This window comes from Gopherus flavomarginatus, chromosome 9, assembly GCF_025201925.1.
Source record: "Gopherus flavomarginatus isolate rGopFla2 chromosome 9, rGopFla2.mat.asm, whole genome shotgun sequence".
Lineage (NCBI taxonomy): Eukaryota > Metazoa > Chordata > Testudines > Testudinidae > Gopherus > Gopherus flavomarginatus.
Window position 1 is genome coordinate 29,063,280 of NC_066625.1, and position 26,467 is coordinate 29,089,746.

The following is a 26,467-nucleotide window of genomic DNA, read 5'->3' on the forward strand; positions in this document are numbered from 1 at the left end:
TGTTTAACCACCCTGACAACGTAAACCGCCCTTGCTGCAATTTAAGCCCATGAATCTTCTGCTATCCTCAGAAGTTAAGAACAACAATTTTTTCACCCTCCTTCTTCTAACAATCCTCTATGTATTTGAAAACTGTACCATGTCCCTTCTCAGTCTTCTTTTCTCCAGACTAAACAATCCCAATTTTTTCAATCTTCCCTTATAGGACATATTTTCTAGATCTTTAATCATTTTCATTGCTCTTCTGTGAACTTTCTCCAATTTGTCCACATCTTTCCTGAAATGGGGTGCCCAGAACTGGACACAATACTCCAGTTGAATCCTAATCAGTGCAGAGAAGAGCAGAATTTCTTCTCGTGTCTTGCTTACAACACTGCTGCTAATACAGCCCAGAATGATATTTGCTTTTTTTGCCATAGTGTCATACTGTTCACTCATATTTAGCTTGTGATCCACTATGGCTGCCAGATCCCTTTCTGCAGTACTTCATCCTAGGCAGTCATTTCCCATTTTGTATGTGTGCAACTGATTCTTCCTATCCTCCAAGCACTTGTGACCCCTCTCAGCTTGGTACTGTCCACAAAATGTATAAGTGTACTCTCTATGCCATTACCTAAATAATTGAAGACGACATTGAACAGACCCAAAACTAATCCCTGTGCAATCCCACTCAATATGGCCTTGCAGCTTGACTGTGAACCACTGATAACTACTAGTCGATGGTTTTCCAACCAGTTATGCACCCACCTTACAGTAGCTTCTCTAGGTTGCATTTTGCTAGTTTGTTTATATATAAAGCTCAACGTCCACAACTGGGGCAACCCAGGGTAGGTACTACATTGTCCATGATTGCCCTTTCATAAGATATCAGAAAGTATTTTTTTCCTTTGAGAATACACCAGCGATTGCACCTTAAAATCTAACTTTAAAAATTGCCCTATAAAAACTCAGATTTATTAAGTCATCTATAAAACCCCCAAGAAATGGTATGTATAACATATCTAGCCTTAAAGTACTGAGGATTCAATGAACAGAATTTCAATATCGTTCAATCAATATAGCTCCAATTTCCAAAATTGGGTGTTCTCAACTCAATAATTCTCTCTCTTCGTTGTCAATAATTCAAGCCATTTCTATGTTCGCAAATCCGTCTTTGCTTAATGTAACACATTTCAGAAATATTGTTATAGGCCAAGCTAATTCTGACCAACACTGTGTGCTCTATAACATAAGCAGAGGCACAATTTAGGATACCCTATTTTCTTTTTCTATTTGTGGGAGTTTTCTAAATTCTACTGACTTCTAAAGCGTGACCAACAATGACCCTTAACAATCATAGACCTTTTCATCACTTTAAAAAAATATTGCAAGAGTATTTGTGATAAACAGATAAAAGGCTTTTGTTGGGGGCACCAAACAGGAACTACATATATGGAAAGCACCCAGACCCCACAAAACAGTAAATGCCTATAGGTCCACCTTCACATCACATAGGCAAAGGCAAACTTCACATGTTTTGAGTCTTCTGCCCAATGTTAGAAGCCTTTATCTTCTCCCTCTTTCCTGCTTCCCAGCCAAAGCAGAACCTTTCCCCTTTATCCTTCTTCTTACCATACCCTGAATCACTATCTCACTCCAGCAAGCCACAGAACCTCAAATTCCTCTCTCTATATACCACCATAACCCAAAAATGACCCCTACAAAGTTTGACATTCCCTCTTCAGTGTCAGGCCCAGCAACAACTCCACTGGATTCCAGGCACTCTCCCCACAACCCAACATCAGAGGCACACTGGAAGACATTAGTCCTGGGCAAGCACCAGAGCTTCCAGAACCTGAGAAAAGAAGCTGGCTACCAGCGATTGGCAGTGCACTTGAGACACTGAGCCTGTTAATGACATGATTAAGTCACATAACAGTGTGTGTAGGGGGGGAGAGAATCATCAGGAGAGCCACAGTCAACTAGGGCATTAATTTCACAGGGATTGCTACTGAATCCAGGCTCACTGTTCCCCTGGTGTGTGTTAGTGCCCATGTTAGTGCCACAGCCCTAGGCAGTTTTTGCCCTGGCCTCCATGTTCAGGAAACGAGCATACACGTACTCTCAAACGAGAAGCATTTCCCGAAAGTAACCATTGGGGCTAGGCAAATTTTGTGGTCAGCCAGTTCCTGACAGTTTCCCCCCCATGAGGGTGGTAACGAGGCATCTGTAAATCTCCTAATTAGGAGAAACCTGGCCAAAAAACTGAACACGTCATGACCCTTATAAATGGCCCACCGTGCCAGCGGTGGGCAGGGAGAAACGCAGAGACCCATACCCGTAACCGAGACTGATCAACTCAAGGTCTCCCTCGGCTCCGTGTTCTCAGAAGCCTACCCGTTTGCCGGCGGTGATGAAACTTTTGTGGTTTGTATGTGTAAGTATGCCTAGCTGCTAATTAACTGAGCCTGTAATCGTCTATTGTAAGCCGGAGACAAAAGCTGATTCTAGCCGCCCCAAGGCTCCTGCGAGGGGAAACCCGCTAACCAGGAAACCTTGAACGCAAGGGGGATTGGCCAGAATCTCACGGCAATTTTTGACTGTCTTAATGCATTTTTTTAAATTAGACGAGTAATTGCATTTATGCTTAATAATAGTACCAATAGCACCCTTACTAACCCTTGGAAGGACCTGAATAACTACTGGGACCTGGAGCGGTACCAGGGTCAGGTTCTGTTTGTAATTGCAGTATTTTATTATTTGTTCCAGTATTATATTGTAGGCCCAAATTGTGACTAATATTAAGTTGTTCCTTATCCGCACCTGTGACCCATTCAATAAACCCTCAATTTTAACCCCACGACTCATTGTTTGCGTTATCCACATCGCTACCTTCGGGGACACTTGTCACCACTCCCAAGGACATCCAGTGATCGAGCCTCCGCCCTATCCCAGCACTCATTACCTGGTAAATAACAGGCACCTTGTGACCATTTCAGTGGAGCGAGGGGCGAGAGTAATCAGAGATCAACAGTGTGTAACTCAATAGAAAAGGAAAACAAAAGCTCTTTGTAGCCAAGTTCTCCATGAGAGAGAGGCTTTACATAATAGGGAGCAAAAAATACAACCGAGAAAGAAATTTAAGGCTCTTTGGAACATCCAGCTGTGATGGTTTGACTGCTCTGAGTGTGTGCTCATTCTGTTTACAGCTACATGGGTGTTTATATACAGCCTATCACAGGGGTGCTCATCAGAAAACACAAAAACCTAAAAACATTTTGGATCTAATTCAGTTTGAGATCAGACAGTTTAAGCTGCTTCTCCTGTTTGTTTGTTTAATATAAATTTGTACCCCTAGCTTGTACTTTACATATTCAAAAGAAGTATACTGACATCCAAGATCTGATAAATACCATCAAACGAACTCTGAAGAACAACTGGATAATTTAACCATATAACTCAGAGAAGTTTCAATTTTTAAACCTGTGTCAAGTTCCTAGAATATTGCAGCTCCATGAATCATGAAACATGGACAAGACTGTATCCCTCAGTTAACCCTTAACTTGCACCTCTCTATCATCACTTTAAAATTGATAACAGTCATCCTAAAATATATACTGTCTTCTTTCTTGTCTCCTTACACAGGTGCCTCAGGCTATCATGCGAAAGTGTTGACGTAGTTAACTCCAGATAAAGTGCTAAAAATAAAACCTTCCTATATCAAGATACCCTTCCTAGTCTTCCTGTCTTGTTATTGGACAGGTGGAGGATCATTCAGTACAGAAGTGCTTGTGGCAAAGTTAACGTAGGTTAAGTACTATATAATGTGTTCACTCCCCAGCCTTTATAAAAAGCCTCCTGTTGATCTTATCTGACCCTTAAGGATGTATTCTACCCTCAATCTCTGCACAAAACTTCCCTAGATGCCAAATGGCAATTAGAGTACATGCATTGAACAAGGGTGAGCTCTAACCCTATTAATGTATAATTACTTTCTACATCAATTGTACAGCAGATGCTTTGCCTGTAATGGTTTGTCTCATATGTTTAATGAATTTTCTCAATGCCTCTTGTTTTGCTCCAATTTAATTATTGCTGTGTATTTCCTAAAAGATTAACAATAAAGTGAATGGTCATTAAGACAACATAAACCTTGATACCTGTAATGGACTTTTATGTGAGTTTACCAAGATTGAATGGTATATTATGAAGAAAACTAAACATTGTATGAGTTTAATGTTTAGAGTACATCAGTATGTCAATTCTCCTGCCCCTCAAGGCTTATTAGTCAGTCATCTAATCAGTCCAAACAATAGTGCGCCCTCTGTTTCCTTCTTGAGTCCAGGAATATATATCTATGTCTGTATTTCCAACAGTGGTGTCCTTCAGCGGCAACCTTTTGAGAGTTTTTTGACTAGATGCCAAAGTTACTAGCTGTTCCACATGGAGGTGGATTTCCATGTAGCTCTGTAAACAGAGCCATGTAGCTCTGTAAACAAGTTCAGTTTTGCTACATCTGCCCATCTTAAAACTTTTAATCAAGTTGTCTATAAGAAGTAAATGAAGATTATTCTGTTCCTTTCTAAATATTGAGACTTATGATACCCTTTCAGACAAAACAGTTCTAAAGAATGCTATATGCATAGAAGACAAGATGGAAAAGCACAATTACAAGCTACAATATTAATCATCCTATGTCACGGAGCCATGAACAAAGTAGTTAATTACAGTTCACAATGAGCATGCCCTATATGCCTAATATACTGAAGCAAAACCTATGCAAATCACATTGTGAAGAGAGCATAGCAATGAGCTTAAACATACATGTTTGCGACAATACATGTTGTTGCACAACCATCCCTGGCTCATGACATAAGCAAGCAGAAAAATATATAATGTTTTTAGATACTTGGATGGCTTGAGAAACTGGTGGCTAAAGCAGAGTGGCCTCAGCCTCCTTAATAGTATGCTAACTACACTATCTAATGTGCTATTGCTTGAATAAAAGTAATTTTATTTTAAATTTAAAAGTAGCATTGTTTAAAGTTTAAACAACTAAAAGAATAAAACCTAATTTATGAACATTTATTCAAATTTCAGCCACCAAATTATTTTGAGTTTGGAAACTGGCAACTTCGCTGACTAGCTAAGCCTGTAGGACATGCAAAGCAGAACTCTCAATCAGCTTATTGGCCATCTATTGGGAGCTTTTCTCAATCTCGTTTCCAAAGAAACTGAGACCAAGTAAGGTGAAAGATAGGATCTCTTTTGTTTTAAGAAGCCAACATCAGTTTCAGTGGAGTCAGCAACTGAGACATAACAGACTTGTTTTTTCTCCTGTTTCCACAGAGACAGGTGTCCAATTGGCAAAATTATGATAATGTATACAAAATATTAACCTCTTTTGGGGAAAAAAAGTTTATCCTTACCATATTTTCATGGAAGTGGGGTTTAGAAAGCACCTTGGTGCTAACTTCTGAGAGGGAGAAATCACCTACATCACACATTGCTGAGCATTACAGAGCAGGGCCACCCAGAGGATTCAGGGGGCCTGGAGCAAAGCAATTTCAGGGGCCCCTTCCATAAAAAAAAAAGTTGCAATACTATAGAATATTATATTCTCGTGGGGGCCCCTATGGGACCCAGGGCCTGGGGAAAATTGCCCCACTTGCTCGCCTCCTCTGGGCAGCCCTGTTACAGACGGCCCAGCTGTTCTACTTTGCTCCTTTGTGCTACGTACACACCACAGGGTGCAATATAAAATTTTGCTAAGTGTCCCGTTGTATAAGCCCATTGCAGAGAAGTAAGAGAGGGTGCACCACAAATAGCCAAGGAATAGAGGCAGACTTCAAGGGAGGGCAGTTATGGTGGAAGCATGGTGCAGATCTCTCTGTAAGGAAAACAGTTACTCTGGATTACTCTGAAGAGATTAAATGCAAAATAAAAAGTCTCCTCATGTGAAATAATATGTGAAAGACCCTGGTGATGGATTGGTAAATATCACCAACTAGTGTTATTTCTAATCAGTAATGATGATGAGCTAATGAAAAACCTATGCTAAAGAACAAGGAGCAGTCTAAAGAAGGAACTGTTGACCTCTTCACATCTTCATGCTGAAGTCAATTCCACCAATGAAAGTGGGATTAAAAGCTTCTAAAAGGTTAGACCAAATCTTGAGAATTTATCTGAGGTTTCTCTTCTGAGCTCTTTAGCTGCCAGGTGAGCCAAGTGACTGTCAGGCTTCTATCCCTGAAGCCAGTCTACTCTTCCCTGTAAGCAACACAGTGATTAATTCCTAGTGGATGGAAACACAGATGTCCCTGTGTTTGAATAGAAGCTAAAGGTTTGAATTCATGATTGTATTCACCTTGCAAGAACATTATTTTACACAGGTGAGTGTTCTCATTGAGATGAAAGTTTGTTCCTTTCAGAAGTTTGAAAACTGCAAGGTAAGAGCCTACCCCAAGCCCTCACATTACTACTGTATAAAATATAAATCTCAATACAAAATAAGCCTTTTGTCAAGGACATGCATATGAAAATCTCCCCATGGGAATTTCTGGCCTGACACAAAGAATAACTAAGAAGAATAAATGACCCAAGCATTGTCTTACATCATAGGAGGTTGCAGCTTGAGAAAACTAGTAAGTGTGTATTCGGACACTCAAGTACCTTTGGGAGAGAAAAGATGCCCCTACCATGTGCGACTCACTACAAAATTGCACCCAGTCCTACCAAATGCAGATCTGGCCATTGTGAGCCATGCATACAAAACACATAAGCTGAACTTCTGCAGTTTATCTTTAGAGAGGGAGGAAGCCCCAGGCCCTGAGGAAGTTCTTGATGGATCATAATGCAGCAGCCAGCAGGCTCAACAATTTAGACTATCAAGAACAGCTTTCTGCCCTAGCTCCCTACTGAAATGGAGTTAAACGCAAAGCCAAAATCCAACATGGTTACCTGAGAGATGCAATCTCCCTCTATGATCAGGGCCTCCTGTAACAGCTACATTCCAGTAGAACTATGTTATTGTTGACCAATGAGGGTAGGGTCATGACTGTGGGAGACAGAACCTTCACAGGCTTACTCACCACAGTGCCCTCATGCTTTCAGAGTCCTTACAAATTAATTTAATTTAAAACATAAAATGAAACAAAATTTAAAAAAACACCCAAAATCAGAATTCTGCTTCTTGGCAACAACAAAGAAAGAGAGAACAGTGTCATATTTTAAGGAATGGGAGGTGCTCATATATTATATTTATATGGGCCATATAAGTGCCTTCACAGAGGGATAACATGTATATTTAGAGAAAGTTATTATTGTTTTTACAGTTTCCTTGCATATATCAGAAATAGAGCTGTAGTTCTTGCAACTGTTGGCGCACTCGACCTTGATGAGGCAGTTCATTTAATAATTCAAGTAACTTAATGTACTGAACAATTCTACAAAACCTTCACCTAATTGATGAGAATAGTGTTATTAGATACCAAATATCCTTTCACCTCTTACTTTACTGTCTTTGGAGTAAGAATGAGCCATTCTAAAATGTACAGCAGATAACAAATGTCACCTAAAGAGAACAAGAACACTCTCCAAACTGTTTTTGCAGCAGTAGGTGCTGAATTTACATTTAAACCAAAACAAGTCTGTTGAAGAACAGAATGTCCTTTAACTAGACTGTTGAATGATTCCTGTTGACTCAGTGACCATTCCTCCTGGAATTATCTTTTCTGTGCTGAGTCAATCCATTTGCAAATTGGTGATTCCAGAGATATACTGAATGCTTGGACTAGTGTTCCACTGTATGATGACACTAAGGAATGAGCTGAGCTGAATGGAATAGACTTATTGACCACTGCTCTTCTGACATGACTAAACACTCATCTTACTGCCAGAGGCCCCAGAATATTTTGTATGTTCGTACCTCACTCCTTGTGATATTATTCCTATATTAGCCCCCTCATGTTTGAATCTGTAGTTATATAAAACACACACAGTCTCCTAAGAAGAGCTGCTGTAAATGTTACCCCCCTCCGCATCTAACCACCATTCTAAATATACACTTGCTATATATGGGACTTCTGTTTTTGTCTTGTCTACAAGCTGAAGCCATATGCTTGATATGAGTGCCTCCCTGACCTAAGAACTCATTGAATTATTTTCTATCAAATATTAGTCTTTACCATATTTAATGTCTTGGACACGCTAAGGAGTCTGAAGTAGTAAACTTAAAACATGCAATGTAGTGTCCATGAAATAGACAGCATTTGCGAACAAAGTACCATACCTGGGGATCCATTTCCCCTTGGCATTTAAAATAGGACAAAACTGTGATAACTATACATGCTGACAAATGTTCTTTTTTAATTGCGACAACCGTATATGGCAACAGTCACTCTCATAACTAACTGGAGCCATGACTACCTCTCTTTGTTGTGTAGATTCGATATCAGTATCAAAGAAGGGGCCAATTAATACAATCATTGCAAGTCAGATTACGCCGCTTTTACTCACAGGTGAGTACAGCCTTATTGTATTCTTACGTATGCCCACTTAAGAATACATGGCTGCTTAGGGAGAAGGAGTTATCAGTGTTATGTATAATGTGGCTCTGTATAAATAAATCAGTGGACAAAATAGAGGCTACTCTTTTCTACACAATTATCGGTGACCAGGCATCCCAAATATATTCGTACTCCTCATTTTAGTGTTCAAATTTTGCCAGCAAATTTTCTGCTCATTTTGAAATAGATATTCGGCTTGTCATAACATGCAGCAAGACCAATAGCTTCTCTTAACATTCCCCTCTCTATTATATAGCTAATCCCTTAGGACAAACATTATGTTTTAAATGCATAGATGACTTCTCAACACAGGAAGGAATTGCAGCAGCTAGTTTTATATCAGAGAATTGCTTTCAGGTTTTTCTTTAAGCAATTTATACTATTTAATTTCTTGTGAAAAGAGAAATTAAGTTTGGGTTTCCTATTTGGAAAACTCTACAAGCTCCCCAACCCACCCATTCAGGAATGACCATTCCACAGTTTTGCTTCCAACTGACTGCAGCAGTTGGGAGAGTGGGGATCATTTGGGGTCAGAATAGGGCCACAGATGGAATCAAGTCCAATCAAAAGTAATGGGCAAGACTGGTTTTGGAATGTGCCGAGCACTGATCCTTATTCTGGACATCTTCAGATCTTGTCAAATATATCATCTTTGCAAGATTGTTGTTTCCCTTCCTGAGTAATGGTGGTGGTGGCCATCTGGGGTGACAAATTGGAGAAAAAGAAGATCCAGTTTTGGTGAAAAAACATGAGTATGGGGGTATCATTAACTGACTGCATGACAGCTTCCCCAATATCATGAAGCACATGTGGTTTTTAGCATTGAGAGCTTGGCACAATGTTTGGGGTATTTTTAAACTAAGCAGCACATTCCAGGGAATGAGAGTTGTACTGTTGAGCCTCTATTTTATTTCCTGGCAATAGCACCAGCTGCCAGCAGGGAGCCATCTGTGATTCTGCATTTTCTTTGCATGCATAGTGAGCAGAACGGGTTGAAAGACTGGTAGCCTGGGCAACATGTTGCTAGTAGGCTCCCCCCCCAGTACACCGTCAACTCTTGTATTTAGATCTAGATTGTCTATTCTAATGAGAACACTCTTTAGTTTGTGGAGTCCTTAGTTAGGAGAGGAAGGATTGTCCAGTGGTAAGGGCACTGGCCTAGGGCTTGAGACCCAGGTTCATACATTCAAGACTGTAAGGTATTTCGGGTACTATGGTGGTGGGTACCATGTAAGAACCTGACAGACAGACAGAGACAGACAGACAGACAGAGGAATTCCTTGCTTAATTTCCACCTATCTGGTAGTGATTTTATTTTGCATTCTTTAAGGAGGCAACTCAGACATTTTGAAAAAGCTGCTCATCTCACCATATGTCAGAAGACTGGTCGTGGCGAGTATTGAAAAAAGGTGCTTGGATCTTCTGGACAGAGAGATGCTTCTAGATTCCACCCAAAACATGTCCTTGGCTACTGGGTACCTCTTCTGGGTGGATACCAAAATATATCCCAAAAGCAGGCAGTGGCTTTTGGGATTCCCCAAGGGAATGCAGAGATGGGGCAGCATGACCAGTCAGTTCACCAGTACTAATCTTCTTTAAAACCCAGACCAAGCTTCTCTCTCTTGCTGTGTGTAGCTGCCATGCTATCTACTCTCATGTTTATTTGCGTAAAAGCTTTATTTACCCAACAGGTAAACAAACCTTCATTGTCTCCACCTGATGACCATGATGATCACAGAAGCAAACACATTCCTTTCTCTAGGGCAGACCTGTTCATCAAATCCACCTGACATGCCTGGTTTAAACACATTTTAGCCACAATTCTAGCATACATCCATAACTTTTAATACACACTGCATACATACATCATACAAAAATATTACTGATCAGTGTCGTTGGTTTTCCAGTGACATATTACATGACACCTTTTAGCTACAGATTGTAACCACAGTGAGTTGGGGTACACTGAATTGGTCAGGCCAGCTGAAACTCATTACCCAATACCAGTGAGCCCCTTTCCCTCTAGCATTGAGATGCTCTTAGGGTCAGACCAGTACAGAACAGAAGGGGTCACATAACATGTCTGTGAGTGGGCCAAAATATCACTGGTTGAATCTTCACAGTAATCGCACGGTTGGGGACATGTCGTGGGAGAAAGGATATGAAACCAGGAAGAGCCATTTAAAGCTTTCATATCTGACTGAAAATCTTACCTTAAGTAGTTTCTTCCTGTTTCACTTATCAGAATTTAGAATAACCAGTATTTCCATTATGTCACACTAGCCCACTTTCAGTCGAAGTGTGGTCTATTTTAGATGTAATATTAATATAAAATATTAAGATTTATGGAAAATTGAAGGAGCATGTGCATAATTTAAGAAAAATGCATACTGTAACTTTCTGCCTCAGAGGTTGAGATATCAAGATCATTCTCCACCTACAGTCAGCATCCTTAACTATGTGCTCCCACACTCTCATACAACATATAGCATGATTTATGAGGCATGCGTTTGTACAGCATCTATCACACAGTGGGGTCCTGATCCACAAGGTACCTCCACATGCTTACAGAAATGCAAACAAACCAACAACTGGAGCGATTAGCATAAACTTTCATGCTCTTGTAACTATTTACAAAACATTTAGCCTTTAACATGTATTCTCACTGTAACAGTTCAGGGCACCTGCACCTGCATTCCCCCTCCATGGTCCACCATGGCCACACACTAGACTCCCGGCTTCTCAGCCATCCCCAATCCTGGATGAAGACCTATGCCTCTTTCCTTTCTTACTGGGAATTTTGCAGGCTGCAAAGTTCCCTGAATACATTGTATTATTACCAGCAAGCCAGATTACCTAGCTAAGACATCATCTACATTTTGCTTTCTCTTCAGATGCAATAAATAGCATAATTGCCCACAGTTACAAGTTACTACATAGCTCTACGTACGTACATTTATTCTTAAAGCTGGAAGCATTACAAAGAAACCATGTTAAAAACAATAAAAGAACCTACATGCACACTAATAAGCATACCAGAGATCACACCAACTCCAACAAAGGCAGGAGTCAGTCCTTTTCAAATCTCAACAAGGTGATTTTCTATGGTTACAAATTCATAATACCCTTAGCTCAGAACCAGAACCACCACCAATACTTCAGTCTTCCCTTTATATCATTTGACCTGTGATCTTTGGATTCCAAGGACAGGTAATTCATAGAGCATGGTCCCTTCCTCAGGACCTAGTTTCAAAAAGTTGTATTTTTGCATAGCCAAAGTACTGGTGGTGAATTTGCCCTTATCTTCCCTTGATATTTCCCAGGAATCCACATTACACATATTGTCCCAAAAGACCATTCTTGTTTGCCACATTGTTCATGAGTCCTTTGATCATCCAGGCCCACAATAATAAATATATTTTGCATTTAATACAATGGGCTTCAAAGATATTTAAACCTAATTCAATACAGTTTTTCAAGCATATTGCAGGAAATTGTCATATTGTCAGAGTGCCTATTAACTGAGAAGTTATACACAATAGAATATTATACTGCAATTTCCTCAACTTTCATACTCTTTTTTTTAATAAAATCTCCTTATATGTTTAATGGAGAACCAATACAAATGTGTATACAATATACTTGTAGGGAGGATCAAAATTAAAATAAATGAAGGCTTTTTTAAAAAAAAAAGCAATTTGTAAATAAATTTTTACAGGTTTTAAAGTTTGTATTAGTGCACTATTGACTATCAAGAATAAAGTACTACCAACTTACACCATTAAAAGGATGACAGTGGCAGCTAAGGATCTCAATTTTTATTTTGTTAGTTCCACACCATCTTTACATATGGAAGGTCAAATTTTAAAGAAGTTGTGCATAGTCTTCACAGACAAAATGAACTGTGATTTTCTCAACTTACAAATGCCAAAGTATAGGTTTGACATAACCTTAGTCCCAGATTTGGACCTTAGCGTCCAAAACATGGGGGTTAGCATGAAAACCTCCAAGCTTAGTTACCAGCTTGGACCTGGTACCTGCTGCCACCACCCAAAAAATTAGAGTGTTTTGGGGCACTCTGGTCCCTCTGAAAAACCTTCCCTGGGGACCCCAAGACCCAAATCCCTTGAGTCTCACAACAAAGGGAAATAATCCTTTTTCCCTTCCCCCCTCCAGGTGCTCCTGGAGAGATACACAGACACAAGCTCTGTGAAACTACACAGAGAGACTCCCCTTCTCTGTTCCCAATCCTGGAAACAAAAAAGTACTTTCCTATTCCCCCAGAGGGAATGCAAAATCAGGCTAGCAATCCAACGCACAGATCTCCCCGATTTCTTCCTCCCACCAATTCCCTGGTGAGTACAGACTCAATTTCCCTGAAGTAAAGAAAAACTCCAACAGGTCTTAAAAGAAAGCTTTATATAAAAAGAAAGAAAAATACATCCAAATGTCTCTCTGTATTAAGATGATACAATACAGGGTCAATTGCTTAAAAGAATATTGAATAAACAGCCTTATTCAAAAAGAATACAAATCAAAGCACTCCAGCACTTATATTCATGCAAATACCAAAGAAAAGAAACCATAGAACTTACTATCTGATCTCTTTGTCCTTACACTTAGAAACAGAAAATTAGAAAGTAGAACTACTTCTCCAAAGCTTAGAGAAAGCAGGCAGACGACAAAAGACAAAAGACTCAGACACTCAATTCCCTCCACCCAAAGTTGAAAAAATCCGGTTTCCTGATTGGTCCTCTGGTCAGGTGCTTCAGGTGAAAGAGACATTAACCCTTAGCTATCTGTTTATGACAAGGTTCAATGGATATACACACACACTTTGCTGACAGTATGTAAGTGCACAAGAAACAATGGGCTTAAATTGCAGCAAGGGAGGTTTAAGGTTAGACATTAGGAAAAACTTTCTAACTGTCAGCGTGGTTAAGCACTGGAATAAATCACCTAGGGAGATTGTGGAATCTCCATTATTGGAGATTTTTTAAGAGCAGGTTAGACAAATACCAGTCAGGGATGGTCTAGATAACACTTAGTCTTGCCATGATTTCAGGAGACTGGACTAGATGACCTCCTGAGGTCTCTTCCATTCCTATGGTTTGATAATTTGGTCCATGTCTCCTTTATCATGAAAAAATAAGGTGTCTTGATTTTCATTCCCACTGTAAGGCCTACCTCTTCATTTAACATATTTTTCCCCACTAAAATACAGAAAATAGCTACAATTTATTAGCCCAAATTCTAAATTTCAGAACAGAAACCATAGTTTGGCTATCTAGTGGTAAGCATGTTAAAACTAGTGGACAATGCATCCTGTTCCACTAATAACCTGTTTCAGTTTCAACATTAATCTTAAAATTTCAATGGCAGCTGCATAAAAGATATGAAAATTTTAAAATGAATAATACAGGTCTGAGGGACGAGAAGGTTGAACAACTTTTTTTTTTTTTATTCTTCCATTAGCAGAAAGTGCAGTCTTCAGAAAAATCAATATTACCAAACATGGAAACATCTCCAAAGTAATAAATATATGGTTTTTTTCAAATAAAGTCATCTGACTAGAAAATTATTTTTTAATCCTCCTTTTACATTTTCATCAGAAGGACATAAGTGTCTGCCTAGGGAGAGTTACTTATGTCAACATTTTATTCACTAAAACAAAGAAAGCTTCTTATTTTATATATAAATATACATACTGCATGGAGTTGCGGCAATCAAGACACAGTCCTGAAAAAGATTTTAATGTATTATTTAAACAAAAATAGTTTAGGACTAATTTTAGAAATTCTCTGACACTGGGTTTTTGATAGAATCCCCAGTGAATACTAAATAAAAACATATTATCTGTAAGTGAAATAACTTGATTTCCAACGCTACAATTCCAATAATCCCACGTTCTTTATTCTGAGAGACAAATATTTTTCGTACCCAATTTGCCTGGCTCAGTTCTAGTTTATCTGAAAATCATGCAAACTGCTTGAGACAAGAAGAAACAAGGAATAATTCCTAATAAATAGACCTTTCATTTAAAACAAACTCTTAAAACTGACAAAGCTTTAAAAGAGAATAAAGGAAATTGGATTGGAGAAGATTAAAATTGAATTTCTGCTTGGAACTATATTTAAAAAACCCTGAAATGATAGCTATAGCATCTTATTATCATAAATTTGCAGTAAGACAAGTTGGAAAATTTGGCCTGTCTTAGAAACTTAAGCAAGCAACCTTGTTTTCAAGGGTGTCTGAGTGATTTATTTAAGTGCCTAATGGATTTAGGCATCCAACTTCATAACCAAAATTTTAAAATGTGCATACTTACCCTCTGGTGCTAGAACCTTGCATAAAGATGCAAACTACATACTGCTGACTCATTCTGGCTAGTTTATATTGTTAGCTCCATGCAGTGCCCGTAAGAGAGAGAAAACTAGGAACTAAGGGTACGTCTACACAACGGGATTATTCCGACTTTACATAAACCGGTTTTATAAAACAGATTGTATAAAGTCCAGTGCACATGGCCACACTAAGCACATTCATTCGGCGGTGTGCGTCCATGGTCCGAGGCTAGCGTCGATTTCCGGAGCGTTGCACTGTGGGTAGCTATTACGTAGCTATCCCATAGTTCCCGCAGTCTCCCCCGCCCCTTACAATTCCAGGTTGAGAGCCCAGTGGCTGATGGGGCAAAAATCATTGTCGCGGGTGGTTCTGGGTAAATGTCGTCAGTCATTCCTTTCTCCGGGAAAGCAACGGCAGACAATCATTTCGTGCCCTTTTTCCCCGGATTGCCCTGGCAGACGCCATAGCACAGCAACCATGGAGCCCGTTCAGTGTTTTTTTTTTGTTTTTTTTTTTTTTACAGTCACCGTATGTGTTCTGGATGCCGCGGACAGAGGTGATACTCCAGCGCTACACAGCAGCATTCATTTGCTTTTGCATGATAGCAGAGATGGTTACCACTCATTCTGTACCATCTGCTGCCAGTGTAATTTGGCAATTAGATGACGGTTATCTGTCCTTCTGTGCTGTCTGCTGCTATCATGGGTGCCCCTGGCTGAGATCGGCCGGGGGCGCAAAAGCAAAACTGGAAATGACTCTCCGAGTCAATCCCTCCTTTATGGTTTCTAAAAATAGAGTCAGTCCTGCCCAGAATATGGGGCAAATGTACTAGAGAAGCAGTGTATCAGAGAGCACAGCTGCTCCGTGTCAGATCCCGTAGAAATGATGAGCTACATGCCATTCACAGGGGGTGACCCTGCAACAACCCCACCCCTTGCTTTCCTCCTCCCCCAACCTTCCTGGGCTACCATGGCAATGTCTCCCCCATTTGTGTCATGAAGTTATAAAGAATGCAGGAATAAGAAACACTGAGTTTTTAGTGACATAAAATGAGGGGGAGGCAGCCTCCCGGTGCTATGATAGTCCAGGCAGGACATTAAGCAGTGTGGGGGAGAGGAGCCCAGCATCCCACTGCTATGATAGTCCAGGCAGTACAGAATCTTTTCTTTTCACATAAAAGGGAGGGGGCTGATTGAAGCTCAGTTGCTATGATGAAGACGGTTACCAGCCGTTCTGTACCATCTACTTGGAATGACTGGGAGTCATTCCTATTTTCACCCAGGCAACCCCAGCCAGCCTCACCTGAAGCCAGCCAGGAGCACTCACGGGCTCATAAGAAGGACGGTTACCAGTCCTACTGTACCGTCTGCCACCAGGGAGGAGAGAGGAGCGGATACTGCTCTTCCTGCTGCAGCATCGCGTCTACCAGCAGCATTTAGTAGACATAGGGCGAAATTGAAAGAAGTCAAGAAACGATTTCTTTCCCTTTTCTTTCACATGGGGGGGGGAGGGAGTAAATTGACGAGCTATTCCCTGAACCATGCCGGACAATGTGTTTGACTCTACAGGCATTGGGAGCTCAGCCAAGAATGCAAATACTTTTCGGAGACTGCTGTGGACTGTGGGATAGCTGGAGTCCTCAGTACCACTTCCCTCCCTCCATGAGCGTCCGTTTGAGTCTCTGGCTTCCCGTTACGCTTGTCACGCAGCACTGTGTAGCCTGTAGATTTTTTTTTTCAAAAGCTTTGGCATTTCGTTTTCTGTAAAGGAGCTCTGATAGAACAGATTTGTCTCCCCATACAGCAGTCAGATCCAGTATCTCCGGTACGGTCCATGCTGGATCTCTTTTTGGATTTGGGACTGCATTGCCACCCGTGCTGATCAGAGCTCCACGCTGGGCAAACAGGAAATGAAAATCAAAATTTCGCGGGGCTTTTCCTGTTTACCTGGCCACTGCATCCGAGGTGAGATTGCTGTCCAGAGTGGTCACAGTGGTACACTGTGGGATACCGCCTGGAGGCCAATACCGTCGATTTGCGGCCACACTAACCCTAATCCGATATAGTAATACCGATTTTAGCGCTACTCCTCTTGTCGGGGAGGAGTACAGAAACCGATTTAAAGAGCCCTTTATATTGATATAAAGGCCTCGTAGTGTGGATGGGTACAGCGTTAAATTGTTTAATGCTGCTAAAATCGGTTTAAACGCGTAGTGTAGACCAGGCCTACTAAGACAGAGAGCATCTGTAGGGAAAGCACAGGAACCGACAAGGTAGAGCAGAAAGTTTTGGCTGAGTTTTATGTTTCATTATCTGAAATACTAAAAATGCAGGAAAACAAGAGTTCAGTCTGGACTATGCACCAGTGTGGTGAGAGTATACTGTGCTTGGAGTAGGGTGGAAACTCCATCTGTTTACACAGCTCTTAGAACAGTGTCTTTACATACTGAAAATATATTAGTCTGGCAACTTAGCACATATGTCCTCCAATATGATTAATCCACTGGTTAAATAATTAAAATAATGTATGTGACTCATCAATAAACTCTATTTAGTTTATCCAGTTATGACTGTGCATAGAGCTTCCCACGGAAAACTTGTGACCTTAGCAATGTAATAACATTTTCAAAAGGATGATGCACTGAAATTTACTCTTTCCTTCCACACAGCATCATTCTGCAAGTTGAGAATGGGAGAGAAAATATTTATGATAAATTTTATAGGAGTTTTAAAGATACGGCGGCTGGCTGGTATAAAGACAAGATGTGATCAGCAGAGTGTAAACAGAAATAAAAACTCCAGCAAACGCTATTATCAATATTAAAATTTTATAAACAGTGACAATGAAATAATCCAGTGCATTTAATTACTGACTCCAAGACCTGGATCTCAATGACTGGTCACTTAAATTCACTGTATATGGACCATGTGTAAGAGTATATATTATTCTTCCAGAATAATGCAGAATGCCATGTTATCTGTATGTGCCAAACTCTCTTGGTCAGAATAGAAACTCGTGTTGAAATGAATTAAGATGGAAGAACAAATACAGTCACAAATTCAAAGATGTATTCATAATGTGGAGCCCCGTTCAGCAAAGCACTGAAGAACATGCTTAGGCAATGCTTTAGAAGCCCCGCTAAAAAGGGACTGACAACCATACGCTTAAAGTTAAGTAAGGTAATACTAGCCTTCCCAAATGCATAAAAAGAGAGAAATTCCATAATATTAACTTAAGTATTAAAAGGCTGCTACACAATATTACTAAATATACTCTCTTCAGACTTGATTGTTTTTTTTCAAATTATTTAACTATGAACTTCTTTAAAAAAACTACATGACAAGAACACACTGACATCTGCTGGCATTATATAAACACATTTTGTTATATGATAAAGATTTAATAAAGTCAGCATTTTTGCGTAGCCTAATGCAGTAATCTGCAGCCATGGCTCAGCAAATTAATGCTGTCCATAATGCCTACCTGAATATGATAAAAAAAGTAAGATTGTAAGCTTGCAAAGCCCTAGAGCGTGCATATCATCTGTAGCTGCAGACAGCCTGCGAAATTAAATGCTACATTTCCTCAGTATGTGATCTCTAAGACGTTGCAAGGAATTATGTTTGCTTAGTCTATGTAAAAATATTCAGTGACACTAGGCAAGTCATATTCTAAGAATTATTTCCCTTTTTTTCCATGGCAAGCAATCATCAACTTTATCCAATTTACAGTCTGTGGGCACAATTCTTGCAATCATCACTCTGGCAGAACTCATTTAGAAAACTGTTGTTCCAGAGCACCAGCCAACAATTTAAAGTCACAGATTTTTAATATAAACACTGCAGAATTGGGCTACATATATTTGTATATTTTTGTGTGTAACATATACAGAGAACTAGGAGCAGCGCCAGGGTTTTTGGCGCCCTAGGCAGGGGTCCTTCCTCGCTCCCAGTTGTTGGCGGCAATTCTGCGGTGGGGGGGGTCCTTCCACGCTCCCGGTCTTCGGGGCACTTCAGTGGCAGGTCCCGGAGCGAGCGAAGGACCCGCCGCAAAATTGCCAATGAAGACCTGGAGTGCGGAAGGACTCCCGCTGCCGAATTGCTGCCGAGGGTGGCAAAATGCCGCCCCCTCAAATCCCAGCGCCCTAGGCAACCACCTAGGTCGCCTAAATGGAAGCGCCAGCCTTGCAGAGAACACAATATATACAAATTGGTATGACCACAGATTTCATACAGTACATAACACATACAGGGCTACATCTTCCTAGGGTGACCAGATAACAAGTGTGAAAAATCGGGACAGGGTCGAGGCAATGGGCACCAATATAAGCAGCCGGAAAAATCCAGACATCTAGTCACCCTAGACGTTCCACTGGCGTAAATCAGCATCATCAATACAGTTGTATCAATTTAAACCAGCAGAGGATCTGGCCCATAATATTTCTTAATGAACATCTACTAATGCAACATTTCAATGTGCGAAAGTCAGAAATTCAAAGTTATGGATGCTGTAACAGCTGTAACTTGGCCCCTTTTTGAATATGTAATATTCTGTATTACTTCATGCACTTCTCAATTTATTGCTGAGAATGTGTGCTATGTACTCAATGTGTGCTGTAGGAATCATAATTTAAGATTTCCTGCCTCATGTGTATATTTTAATGCAAAGTTATGCTTGAGAATTTCAACACAAAACAGGGGAAAGATAAGGTACATTGTGCACACACACTATGGTATAAATTTAATTGTAGAGTAGTTCAAAGTATTACAACTTGGTCTCAGTGCATCTGTATGTGGTGAAAACAGTAACTACATTTCTTAACTTTTGAGCATTTACAAATCAATTGTCATCTGTAAAGATACATTGATTAAGTATATTTGCAGTTATCTTTTCTAGAAGTAAAAATTAAAAAAAAAAAACAATCCAATGCTGTGCTGCTCTGAAAAAGGCATTTTAAGAAGATAGCTGGATAGAATTTAGGAATAAGAATTGTGTAAACTGATACGGAAAACAAGATCAAACGAGTGGTTCACCTAGTTGAGTATCCTTTCTCTAACCAGTAGCACAGGGGTCGGCAACCTTTCAGAAATGGTATGCCGAGTCTTCATTCATTCACTCTAATTTAAGGTTTCGCGTGCTAGTAATACATTTTAACGTTCTTAGAAGGTCTCTTTCGAAAAGTCTATAAAATATAACTAAACTATTGTTGTATGTAAAGTAAATAAGGTTTTTAAAATGTTTAAGAAGCTTCATTTAAAATCAAATAAAATGCAGAGCCCCCTAGACCAGTGGCCAGGACCCAGGCAGTGTGAGTGTCACTGAAAATCAGCTTGCGCGCCGCCTTTGGCACCCATGCCATAGGTTGCCTACCCCTGCAGTAGCACATGCTTCAGAGGAGCATACACAAAATCCCATAGCAGACAATTACAAAATAACCTGACTGAAAGGAAAATCTCTTCCTATCCCCCTATTTAGTGGTTGACCTATGCCCTTAATCATGAGCTTTATATCCCTTTTAATAATTTTATTTTTCATCTCTCTCATATAAAAACAAAGATGTTCTAATTTATATAATCATCCAATCCCTTAATAACTATGTGATACTCTTGGCCTCCATGGTATAGTGTGGCAAAGAGTTCCACAGGTTAATTATGCTGCTGAAAAACATATTTCCCTTTCACAGTTATAAATTCACTACTTTAATAATTTCTCTGAATAGCTCCTTTTTTTTTAAATTATGTGAAAGGGTAAAGAGGAGCACTTAATTCATCCTCTCTATAAGTGTTTTTGTATATGACTATCAAATAATACTTAATCTTAGAATACTACTTTGATTCAGAATTCAGCAATGTGTATGAGTAGGTATGGTTGTTGAAGTTCACTCTATCGGTCAGGTAAATTGACTTAGTTTGAAGAACTGGGGGAAAGGGATGTATGTAGCATTTTATGCTCAATGGGATGTTTCTCTTACCCAAATTCATTTACGTGAATCTTGTGGTAGCCTAACTGTGAGGAAGTGCACCTAAATAATAGCTCACAATTAAAATAGTTACCAGCCCTAAGATACACATTCAGATCATGGTAGCTATCAGAAAGGTTACAAATGCCCATCAGAATAGGAAAAAAAATTCCACACAAGCAAAATAAAGAGGAACGGCAGAGTTCAAACAGGTTAAGTGACCAGTACTGGAAGTTCACCAACAGGCACACTACATCCCAGGCAATCATCACTGATGGGCTTGGAGTAATAATCTTAATACTTAACACTCTTTGACTGTCATTCTTTGTAATTTGCATGGTGTTTTTAATACCACCTGTTTTAACCTACTATTTTTAAAACATCTGAAAAATATATACCACAGTGCTATGTATATTTAGGATACTTTACAAATGTTTATTAGCTTGGCCTCCCAACACATTGAAAAAGTAAGTAAATATTTCCATTTTACAGATGGAGAAACTAAAACACAGAAGTAGCATCAACAAAACCCATCTTTTCTGGCTCCGAGTGCCTTAACCACAGAACTATGGGTTCTTCCTTCCAATTAAAAGGTATGCCAACTACAGGGAGAAGGTGATAACTGGGCCATAAAGCAGCGCAGACAAGGATAATGCATAACATTCCAAAGGCAAGTGTCCACTGGCCCAGCAGGTAGTCAGGGAACTGGGTTAGAAAGAAGAAGTCCATTGGCACAAACAAAAGCACAGCACAGTGGTCACCAGCCTCTATACACAACAGATGGCATCAACAGAATAGCAAGCCAAAAGTCAGCAAGTAAATGGTAAAAGACCCATATGGGAATTGAACACACACACACACACCATACTTCAAAAGCAGCCACAGCACTGCCCAGCTTAACAGCTCAACCATCACAGCCAACATGTAAGGGGATTTGGGGGATTTCATTGCTGTTTTTTAGGCTACTGCCTTTGCAGTTGGTCCCTAACCTTTCCTAGATGTATATGGCATTGCATACAGAACTTTAACACTTCTGACTGTTTTAACACCAAGTGAGAAAGGATCATGTGTGCTGAAATGTCAAGTCACAACAGTACAACATTCTAATAGTCATTCAGAATTCCCTTTCTATTTCCTTACTTGGAGACAGTTTTAGTAAATTAGTTAACTTCTAATATATAAAACATTTGCATATACAAAATCTGGAAGAGGAATAGGGATTCTCGCCTCCTCAAACAGAGCCAGATATCCTTTAAGTCTCAAACTCCACATCACTAGAATCCTGAGCTTGCAACAGCTAGTCCACCAGAAAAGACATAGCAAAAAGGCCTTCCTTTAGTGCCTGTCAAAGCCACTCCTTGATCAAACTGTTTCTACCCTCACTCAAATTTATTATTATTACATGATACCTTTATGCGGCAAGCCAGAAAAAGCACCAACTACAGTGCAATTTAGTCTAATGCAAGATGATCAAAAGCTGTAACTCCCTAGTAAGCACTGTGAAATTAGTTTGTCATCTCAGTCCAGTCTGCAGTGGTGGTTGGGATGAGGTCACTCCAACTACCTTACCATTGACATCTAGTAAAGGTGACAATTACATTTGAAGTGGCCAATTACTGCCTGGTCATGGAGACAGATCCATCACCATCTCCCCATAAAATTGCTTCCTCCAGGTCAGGACTGAGATACCTTGGAACAGAAGTTTCCACTCATGTTTCCTACTGTGTGTTGCACAGCAGATTTCAAGCATTAGTTTTTAGTGCTAGAGATATCAGGCTTTTGTCAGTATTTGAAGAATGGAACGTTTTTGTACCGTATCGTTTTTCTTGCTAACTGGTTATTTTTATGTAGCTGGAATTTGCTAGTGTCAGGTATTTACTCTCACACATTGCGGTTTTAAAACCTACCATGCATCTCTACAAATGTGGGTTTCCTAATGAATACAAAATAATCTATAATTTGAGTGATAAAACAAATGAATAACATGATATATAGGCAAATAATTGCAGTTAGTATGTTCAGTATATGCAAAAACTACATATGACAGTACCGTTCAGCAATGATGCACTGATATTATTTCAGAAGTAAATTTTAGCTATTTGTATCAAAAACACTGATTCTGTTTTCAACATTTCCTCCCCATTCCGTCAATTCTAATAGACAGTTTAACAAATCATGGCTTCTCCAACTCAATCATTTTTTGTGTATAATGCAGTTGTCAGGAATTATTTTGCAAGCAGCGTTTCTTTTACCCTGTGTTTCTTTGTCCAGTCTGTTTTTTTTCCAAATTAATCTTCCACTGTGTTAGTTTTCCCATGCTACCACCACCACTGATGTCTATGCTGAATAGAGTTAGGCGCCATATTCAATGCCTTCCATATTTTTGTGTCTTCAGTACAGTAGTCATTTCATATCTCAAATTACTGAATGGCCCAATGCTAAACTTCCCCCACCCTCAATCTTTGCTGGACTGTAGCTTTAATATTCCTAGAAAGCTGTGATATAAACAAAAATAAAACTACATCAATTGCTATTTTTAGCTCCGTAATTCCAGAAACATGGAATAGGAAAATCAGAGCTGACAAAAGGCCACATTTAGGAAATATACATACCACAATGGTTGACATGTCAACAAAAATCCAATGTTTTGCTCAGTGTGGAACTTCCAAGTAATTCTGAATGGAACACAATCTAAAGTTAGCTCTATCAGTTCATTATTCTTAAAAAAGGGTAATTTTTTGAAAAAAAATCAGAGCTGGGAAGCCTTTCACTTCTGTAGATAGTGGCGTGCATAGCTGCCATAGCATCCACGGTAGCCACATGCCTGAACTTAATAAGATACTTATTATTATTAGAATACATTACTTCCACTGCCAAAGCACAAATCATCAAATTTTTAGGAAAAATGTGACATCACTGTAGACTCCCAGGAGCAAAGAGGAAGACGTGTTAGACTCATGGTAAAAACTACTGATTCCTATAATTGCATCACTAATAGTGTAGGCCTACTCATTTAAACATGTGACATATTTTACTGTATGCTTTTATTCTTTTGCTCCATATCACATAAATCTCTTGTTGCTACATTAAAATTTGTTAAAATGTATAAGGAAATGTTTATTAGAATCTATTACAGTACAAAACGTACATTATCCTGCAGAATTATTTTAACGGTAGGAACAATAAAAGTGGTTATCGATCATAATCAGTGTTTAGCATGCTACTCACAAGGCATATTATGATGCCGGCATATTTTTCATTACTTCCACAAAGAGAATCCTGCAGAACTTGTTGGGCCACTGATATGCTATAAATACCTCCATATCAAAATAGCATCTAAGGATTTAGGGCCAGATTTTTAAAGGCATTTAGATGCCTAAATATATAGAGAAGTGCCTATTAGGATTTCAGTGGGGTTGAAGAAAAGGTGGGTTTAATTGCAAATAATAATTTTTAAAAAGCACTACTATATTGAATATGAAACCTTTGAGTTCACCCATACCAGGAAGGGAAAACAAGAACTTATGTACATTTACTATTGATAAAAAAAGCTTTACACACAAACTCCAGCATTTGCTAAATATTGATGGATGCTCATAAGGAAAGAAAAGCCAGTAAATACACCTCTACCTAGATATAGCACTGTCCTCAGGAGCCAAAAAATCTTACCGCGTTATAAGTGAAACCACGTGATATCGAACTTGCTTTGTTCCACCGGTCTGCGCAGCCCTGGCCCCCTGGAGCACTGCTTTACCACGTTATATCCAAATTGGTGTTATATTGGGTCGCGTTATGTCGAGGTAGAGGTGTAATAATATTAACATAACTGTAGTGTATGTTCGCATTGGTACATTCAGAGAAATGCTGATTTGTCAGTTAATTTATTGAAAGTGACAGACTGTAACAGGAGGAGTGAAAGATGATCTTCTAAACATCGAAGTCCACATGACTTTACCACTAGCCTTACACAAAACAATGTGATCCACTTGCTCACTGCAGTGCCTAGAAGCATTATTCATTTTAACACTCAATGATTCACTTCACATAACTCAACTAAACCCTGATGTTGCTTCAACTGACAATGGAATTATAATTATTATTGATTTATCTGTGAGTAGGATGGGGATGAATTCTTCAAAATACTCCCACTTCGGATGAAATACTTGCAAAATTTGTTACAGCCAGCGATTCAGTACTAAGAATAAAAAAATCACTGTACAATTAAGAAAACATTTGAAACAAATGTTGAAAGCATAACAAGAATTTGAAAGTTAAAGGTATCACGTAGGAATCTTCAACTGGAGCAGAGTAAATAACCAAACCCATAATCTATGTGTGAAAGGAAGACATTCACAACCAGGTCCAGATTAATGCAAGGGCTTTAGGGGCTGCAGCTCAGGGCCCCGGCTCATGGGGGGCCCTGCAAATATAAATCATAGGCAGTAATCTTCAACTCTGGGATGCTAAATGTCCCACAGTGCAGCATGGCACTCAGGCAGGCTTCTTGCATGCCGTAGCCACACGCTGCTCGCAGAACCGACTGGCTGCTAGCAGGCCTCTGCAGCTCCTGGCAGAGGGAGAGGCACCTCCATGCACTACTCCCGCCTCCAGCACCATCCCCACAGCTCCCATTGGCCGGAGGTGGCACTAGCAGGTGTGAGCATTGCACAGAGACATGCTGCCCCCTCGTCCAAGGGGCCACAGAGACATGCTAGCAGCCAGCTGCTTCCAGGAGCAGTGTGAGGCCATGGCATGCAGGCAGCTTGCCTGAGCCCTCCTGCACCACTGGCCAGGAGCCGCCTGTGGTAAGCGCCTCCCGACTGGAGCCTACATCTTTTGCATACGTGCATTGTAATGTCTTTGCATGTGAATTAATTCTTCCACACACACTCCCCTAGATACCTGAAAACAATTATTCAAATCATACATCTGAAGTCTGAAATTCTAATTGTAAAAAATTACTACACTAAATACTATTGGAATTACATCTATGAAAACAGTATTTTTTACACTTATAGCAAAACAACTATTTCAGAATTTGTGAATGTTATTTATTTGTTTTCAAAATTATTTCTGAACTTGTATTTTTAATGTTAAACTTGAACATTGAGCTAAGTAAAGAGTTACATCTTAAGAGTCTGAGTGGGGGGAAAAACACCTCACCCCTCCCATAATAAACATTTGGGCACTACATTTAGGAAACCTGCAAGTAAAAACCAAAATCTTATGGAGATATTCACACTGGCTTCTGTTCTGCAGGAGGCAGAACATCTATTTGGGCCAGAGCTGAAATAAGGTTTAACATCATTACGTGTTGACAGACCCTTAGCTGCTGTAATAATGCTCATATCTCTTGGAATAGGTTGGATCCTTCATGTCCACTGTCACAGGGCACATCATTCACCATTGGACTGGGGCCACCTCCTGGTCACACTGGGGATTCGCTTGAGGTCAACATCCAGCCGACTGTCTGCACACCATCACTCCATCCCTGCTGCCGGAACTGCATCGTCCTCTTTGTGACTTAACCCTCCAGCTGTGTCACCAGCTGTGTTCCCCACTTCCGGGGTTAGTGTCTTAGGCTATTAATCATGCCATTTCTCCAGCAGCGAGTGGG

At 39.9% G+C, this 26,467-nt stretch overlaps 1 protein-coding gene and 1 long non-coding RNA gene across 11 annotated transcripts in view; one reads left to right on the forward strand and one right to left on the reverse strand.

Annotated features, from left to right (window-relative positions):
* The window catches only part of RBFOX1 (RNA binding fox-1 homolog 1), a 2,697,109-nt gene that overhangs the window by 1,582,151 nt on the left and 1,088,491 nt on the right, over nucleotides 1-26,467 (reverse strand). The window lies entirely within an intron of this gene.
* Nucleotides 1-26,467, forward strand: part of LOC127057616 (uncharacterized) — a 703,575-nt gene that overhangs the window by 394,886 nt on the left and 282,222 nt on the right. The window contains exon 2 of the long non-coding RNA XR_007776138.1: nucleotides 13,310-13,359. This is a non-coding gene — a long non-coding RNA (uncharacterized LOC127057616). The remainder of the gene's footprint in view (nucleotides 1-13,309; nucleotides 13,360-26,467) is intronic.